Genomic DNA, 6,503 nt, shown 5'->3' with positions numbered 1-6,503 from the left:
GGGAATGGCGGCTTCGCATCACCACAACACAAGGAGAATGGAGATTCGCCTGTACTTGACCGAGCTGTGGTGCGATGAGCTCACAAAATGTTTTCCAACTGATTTGGCCATTGGCTCTTGTTCCTTTCAATCTTTTTCTTCAAATTTTCTAAGATGGCCTTGTTGCTGGCTTCTGCTTGACCATTACTCTGAGCGTATTGTGGAGTAGAAAATGTATGAACTATCTTTCACTTGGCTAGAAATTCTTTAACTGTTCTGCCTTTGAATTGGGGTCCATTGTCCATCACTAGTGTATGTGGCAAACCAAATCTGGTGATGATGTGAGTCCAGATGAAGTTTCTGACATGTGATTCTTTGACATGTGCTAAAGGAATGGCTTCGACCCACTTAGTGAAATAATCTGTTGCAGCTAAGACAAAGCGAAAACCAGTGCTTTTCTGTGGGACGAATGATCCCATGATGTCCATACCCCACATGTAAAATAGCCATGGGCTCGCTATATTGATCATTTCGAAATGAAATTTGGATGATGTTGTGGGTGAATGTTTGACATTTTACGCGACGAGGACGATGCTTTGGCATCGATCTGCATATCGGGCCAAAAGTAGCCTTGGGAAATTGCCTTGTGGGCTATCATCTCTTGATGGAAAAAGCGAATCGGTCATACGAATTAGTTTGCCTTTGGCGTTAGGGTCAAAATAGTGAATGCCGACTCTAATAATGCATGGACATCCGCATATGCGAGTCATCGTCAAACTCGGATTATCAAAAGAAAGAAATTGGTGTATCTCGATGCGGGGAAAAGAGTTTGCGAAATAATCATGCTCGGACTATCAACAAAAAGCTAATCTCGCTTCCCTCCATTATAGGATCGAAACTGTTTCATTAATTTGAACCGTTGAGTTAAATGAGAAAAGGTTTCGAAAGACAATGTCATTGAACGAATCGGAGCAATTTATGAGGCGTTGGCGGTTGCAAGGAAAGGGCGTCCCAAGATGATAGGGATGGAGTCCACAGGTGCTACTTCAGCAGTATCTAGAATGACAAAATCAACTGGGTAAAAAATCTTGGACCTTTACTATAACGTTCTCTACTATGCCTTTTGGGTACTTGATGGAGCGCATCCGCGAGTTGCAGAGTCATATTAGTAGGTTTCAATTCATGAAGACCTAACTGCTTAAATAAGTAGTAGGGAAGTAGGTTAACACCGGCACCTAGGTCTAAAAAAGCTAAGTATGGCGGTATACTTGTCCCAACGTGCATGGTACGGTTAATCGACGACTGGGTCTCTGTACTTTACCACACCATTGGTAGTGGTTGTCGAGGGAAACCGCTCGATGAGGAACGCTTTGTTGAGGTACATTAAGACGTCGTTTGGTGGTGCACATGTCCTTCAAAAACTTGGCATGCTTGGGCAAATGCTTTAGCAGATCTAGGAAGGTAAGTTTATGGTCAAATTTTGAAGGTTTCACCGGATCTCATCAAAATGTTCGGTCATGTTTGTTCTTTACCAAACGGGCAGGGGAACGGAGCTTTGGACGAATAGCGCATACAAGGATCAATGGTATCTTTTCCTAGGACGAGGTGTAGATTTTGATGGTACAACTTCGTCCGTTATAGGTTGCGAGGTATGAGTTGGAAGGGCGTTAGTCGTGGCTTCCGTCGATTCCTCGTCTGGCATACGTATATTATTGTCGATGGTTCGGCCAGAACGAAGAGTGGTAATGGCATTTACCTCACCCCGGCTTGGATTACTAGGTCCCCGTGCATTGTTGAGTTCAAAGGCGGTGTTTTGCTTAGGGTTTGGAACCGCCTTGGCGGGGAACACGCCTTTTGACTTTTATCCCTGAGCTAAATTTGAAGACTGGGTTGGATAGAAGCTAGGGATTTGATTTGTTGATTCATGTATGTCGAAAGTTTCAGCCCGCTTTATCGGCTGTGGATTACCAAAGGAGCCGCAGGAACTAGTTCACGGTTATTATTTCTGGGTTGATTTTGGTAGCCATATCCTTGGTTAGCGGAACAAGGTTCGCGGTTGTTTTGGTATCCCATATTTGGCGTTGTTGGGAAAATTACTTTGCCCTTGCTGAAATTGTGGAGGATTTCCTTGACGATAGGAATTGTAATTAATTGAGGGTGGTCGTGACAGAACGTTGTTGCCACTGGAGGAGCTTGTTGTTGACGGGGGTGCCCAAGCTAAATTAGGATGTTGTCGCCAAGGTGCGTTAGGGATGTTGAAAGCACAAGCCTCTTGAGAAGGTTGGGAGGACACTCATATACCAAAGGACAATAAGAATCGGCGTGCTTTCGGGACTTAAGCAAAGAGGGCATGGGAAGCGTTGGCGGCCATGATTTTGTTTGGGTTTTGTTCATTTACTTGTACCGAAGAGCATCGACCTTTTGTTTAAGGTCTCGATTAGAGTTTTTAATTCGGATCGGGTTTGACCTCGAACATAGGCGTAACTTTGGTAGGAGTGTCTTTAGAAGATCTAGAAGAATCGGTGTTTCCCAATGGGTGCTTCGTGAGGCCCGTTTCTCAAGAAAAAGTGTATCAAGATGGCGCCCTTGTCCATGAAACAACCGCCGTTCATGATGTCTAATGTTTCCTTTTGATGGTCGAGAGACCATTGAAAAATGAACGAACTAATACAGCGGTGTCGAAGTTGATGATGGGGACATTCGGAGAAGTAGATCGATAAATCTACTCCACGCCCGAAAAGGATTCACGGGGGTCTTTGGCGAAAGAATTGAATCTTTTGAAGCATTTATGTAGTTTTCTTTTGAGTATAGAACTTTATCATGAATGCTTGAACAAGTTTGGCCCATGTGTCAATGGATTGCGGGCGCTTGTCCCGGGCAAAGCCAAACCGGCTTTATCAGCTAAGGTGAAGGGAACAACCTAAGCAAGACTTGTTCGTTATAACAGTCGGATGGCGGAAAGTGGTGACTACTTGTTGCATCCGACGAAGATGATTATACGGTTTTTCATGGTCTAAACCATGGTAAAACAGTAACAAACCGAAAATGTTTGGCGGAATACTGAAAATCACCTACAATCGATCGAGTTTAATGCGGGAGGCGTCCTTCTTCTGTAGAAATATAGAACCGAAAGGGTTCTCGACCGGAGGTTTTCTTCAGCCATAATTAAAGGAGATAATGGAAAGCGGAGATGTTTGACGAGGTTGATTTACGGAGGAGGAACTATGCCTAGGAGATAACATAAGCAGTTGTTTCTTGTATTTTCGGCGATGATATGTAAGTTCTAATTCCTTATGTTTACGGACCGTAGTCTCATACAAATATGAATTTTAATTTAGTGCTCATAAGGAATGAATAATATTTGGAGGTTTTAGAAGTTAGGAAGGAGGGAATTTAAGCACGTTTTCCGAAATTGCTAACCCGCGAGGGAAGCTAGGATAACGTGTGAATATTCCATGACGGATTACACGAGAGAATTGAGGGAGGTTGTTCGTCTTAGCACGTTCCTTTAATTAGGCAACCTCAATTTTTCTCAAGTTTCTAGGCAGCGATAGAATAGGATGATGATTTATGATGGTGTATTATGCGGGGTGTTATTAAGATGATTTAGATGAAATTTTTAATTACGATGATTTTTATTTTTTATTATTATTTTTTTTTTTTTTTTTTTTTTAATTTCACGAATTAGTGTATTATGGAGACATTGATTACTTAAACATGCAATTAAAAACGATAAATGCTAGAAATAGAAACTAACTAACATATACTAGTTTTTGGTAAAGTCTACTCATGCAAATCTATAGTGCCTATACATGCAACTATATGTAAGTTATCGTGAGCTGGGGAATGTCGAGAACGAACTCATGCAATTGAATACGCATGCATGTAATTGATGTAACATACACATACAAAAATATTCTAAGCAAGTGGTTTGGTGCTACGATATATCAAAATATATACGAATCATATTAATTGTGTTACGTGAATATGTGATGACGAACCACCTTTACATGCCGAGTTCTCATTCCAACATACAAATATCACGAGGTAAAACAGGGTTATAGCAAATAATATCCTCGACAAAAGTTTGAGGAGTTTAAGAGTTTGAAACAAGGCCCCCGCGATTCCTCGTGATATAGCGATCGACTCTCCCAAGCTTATGCTTACTAGAAAAAAAACGAGGACCAAAAGAGCCCAAAAGAGTACCGAAAAAGGAAAGTGGCTCCTGACACGAAAACCGAGTGTTGATACTCGAGGTTAGTTTCTGCTTTGCTTACTAATTCATCTCGTCCGAGACTCTTTGTCCAGAATAGAAATGAAAAATTAAAAAGATGATGAGGTAAGGGAGGTGTTTTTATGGATGTATTCCAGTTATTACGTTAAGTCCAGAGTCCTTCGGCGTGCAGCGGCGCCATTTGATAAAACACTAATTTACTAACGTTTATTGGTTTTCAGTTACTTATTTCTTAAGTCCGAGGTCCACAGTCCAAAGTCCGAGGTCCACAGTCCAAGTCCAAAGTCCAAAGTCCAACGTCCGTATAAGTAAAATGACGTTTTAGTCAAGTTACCTTACTCACGTGGGATTGGTAGGATAGGTCGAGTAAGGGATCGTCCAAACCTTAGGGCTCGGATAGGTTCACAACTGGAATTACAACTTTAAGTGAGTAGGATTTTAGGTTTCTTTTTAGTTGGTTTTAATTAAATTAACGGTAATGTAAATTACTACGGTGATTAAATATAGTAAAGCGAAATGTAGAAAACAGGGAGAGAGTTAATCATGCTCATGCAAGAATCATTTTTCAACAGTTTTATTACCAAATCACTACATCTCTAGTTAGCCTCACCGCTTTTGAGACGCGGCGCCGAGTATTGATCCCTAGTGCATGCCCACATCTCTAGGTCGCATTTCACTAGCATAAGGAGTTTTAATAATACCACATCTCGGTATATTATCTGCTCCTCGGCACAAGTTCACATCATTTCGGGACGAATTGGAGAGTGTCGACACCGAGAAGGTCGCGAGACAGATTTTCGATACAGCTGATTCTGGAGCATCGAGTATCTAACTTTGTGCGGTCTCGATCATTTTGGGACCGGATGTTAATTCTATGCCTAATTCCTAAGTAGTGATTCTAGAATATTAACGAAGTCAATCCGATTTTCACTGACGAGCAAAGATAACCTCCCCAGGGGGAATTAGCTCATCATCATATAATAGAATAATAAAATTTCTTTGTATACATTAAGTAAATAAATGCACGGGAGAAATTAACAAGAAAAGAAATAACGTTATTAAGGGTAAAATAACTTATCGTATTAAGCTGGCGAAATAAAAATGGCGGAAGGTAAGTCTTGAAGAAAAAACTAAACGTGGCTAAAAAGCATTAATATCTTTGAAGACTTTCTTAATGAAGCGCGAAGCCTTCATATTTATAGGCATCATGGGATGACCATCCGTGACCGATTTAATTTGCTTTTGGCCTTATGCTAATTGAATGGTTCGAAACTTTGAGAATCAAAGTTTTGTTTTAATTGTTTTAACTTTTCGTCTTTTTTTTTGTTTTTCGGTTTAGATCTTGTAGCTCATTTCAATTCAAACCACCGGTTTGAATTGATACGATAATCTTCTCTCTTGCGGGGTGGTATCAATTTGAAACCATCATTTGCCACCTGCCTATCTTGACTCATCATGTCTTACGGGCCCGCATAATGTGTCCACTTAATGTGTGTCGATTGGCGCCAAAATCGACGTTTTTACGACTTTTTGTCCTTTAGCGAGTTAAATTCGCCGAATTCGCTATGGTAGCTTCACTAGCCCACGTCGGCACCTAGATTTATCCGATTTGAGCTTGAGGAAGTTTCACGCCTCTTTATATGTGGGCCGATCGCACTTCGGCGGTTACGTTCTTTTGAAAACTTCACTCTAGTCGGGGCTTTGTTTGGGCTTTTACGGGGATTGAGCGAAATTCAATATTCCGTGTTCTTGTACTTGGCGGCTTCACTAGCCAACGTCGGCACCTAGATTTATCGATTTGAGCATCGGAAGTTTCTCGCTTCTTCATATATGTGGGCCGTTCGCGACTGGTTACGTTCTTTTGGAAACCCGACTTTTACGGGTCAAGTGGGAAACTCAAATATTCCGTATTCACGTACTTTGATGCATGTTTTATCGCTATCTTCATTTTAATTGCGGAAACCGCGCAAAGTACGAAAATATAATTATTACATGATTATTAAACACATAATTGACCAAAATGCTATGTCTCTCGAGGTTTAATATTACAGTTTTGGGTGCTTATCGCGACACTTGTCCGACGCCACGGATATGAATCGGTTGAGTGCGGTGACCATGCGACAATACGTATCAGCTTCTTTTACGTGGATCGGGCATGTCTAAGAACATTTGTGATTTAGTGCAGGTTTGCTTCGATCCCTCGGTGACACGATATCCTAGAAAAATTCGGAGGATGCTCAAAGAGGCATTTCTCACGGGTTCAACTTCATTCGAGTTCTAAATCTGAGAA

Source organism: Coptis chinensis, chromosome 1 (genome assembly GCF_015680905.1).
Source record: "Coptis chinensis isolate HL-2020 chromosome 1, ASM1568090v1, whole genome shotgun sequence".
In the NCBI taxonomy this organism is placed as follows: Eukaryota; Viridiplantae; Streptophyta; class Magnoliopsida; order Ranunculales; family Ranunculaceae; genus Coptis; species Coptis chinensis.
Note: the sequence above shows the minus strand (reverse complement) of the source record.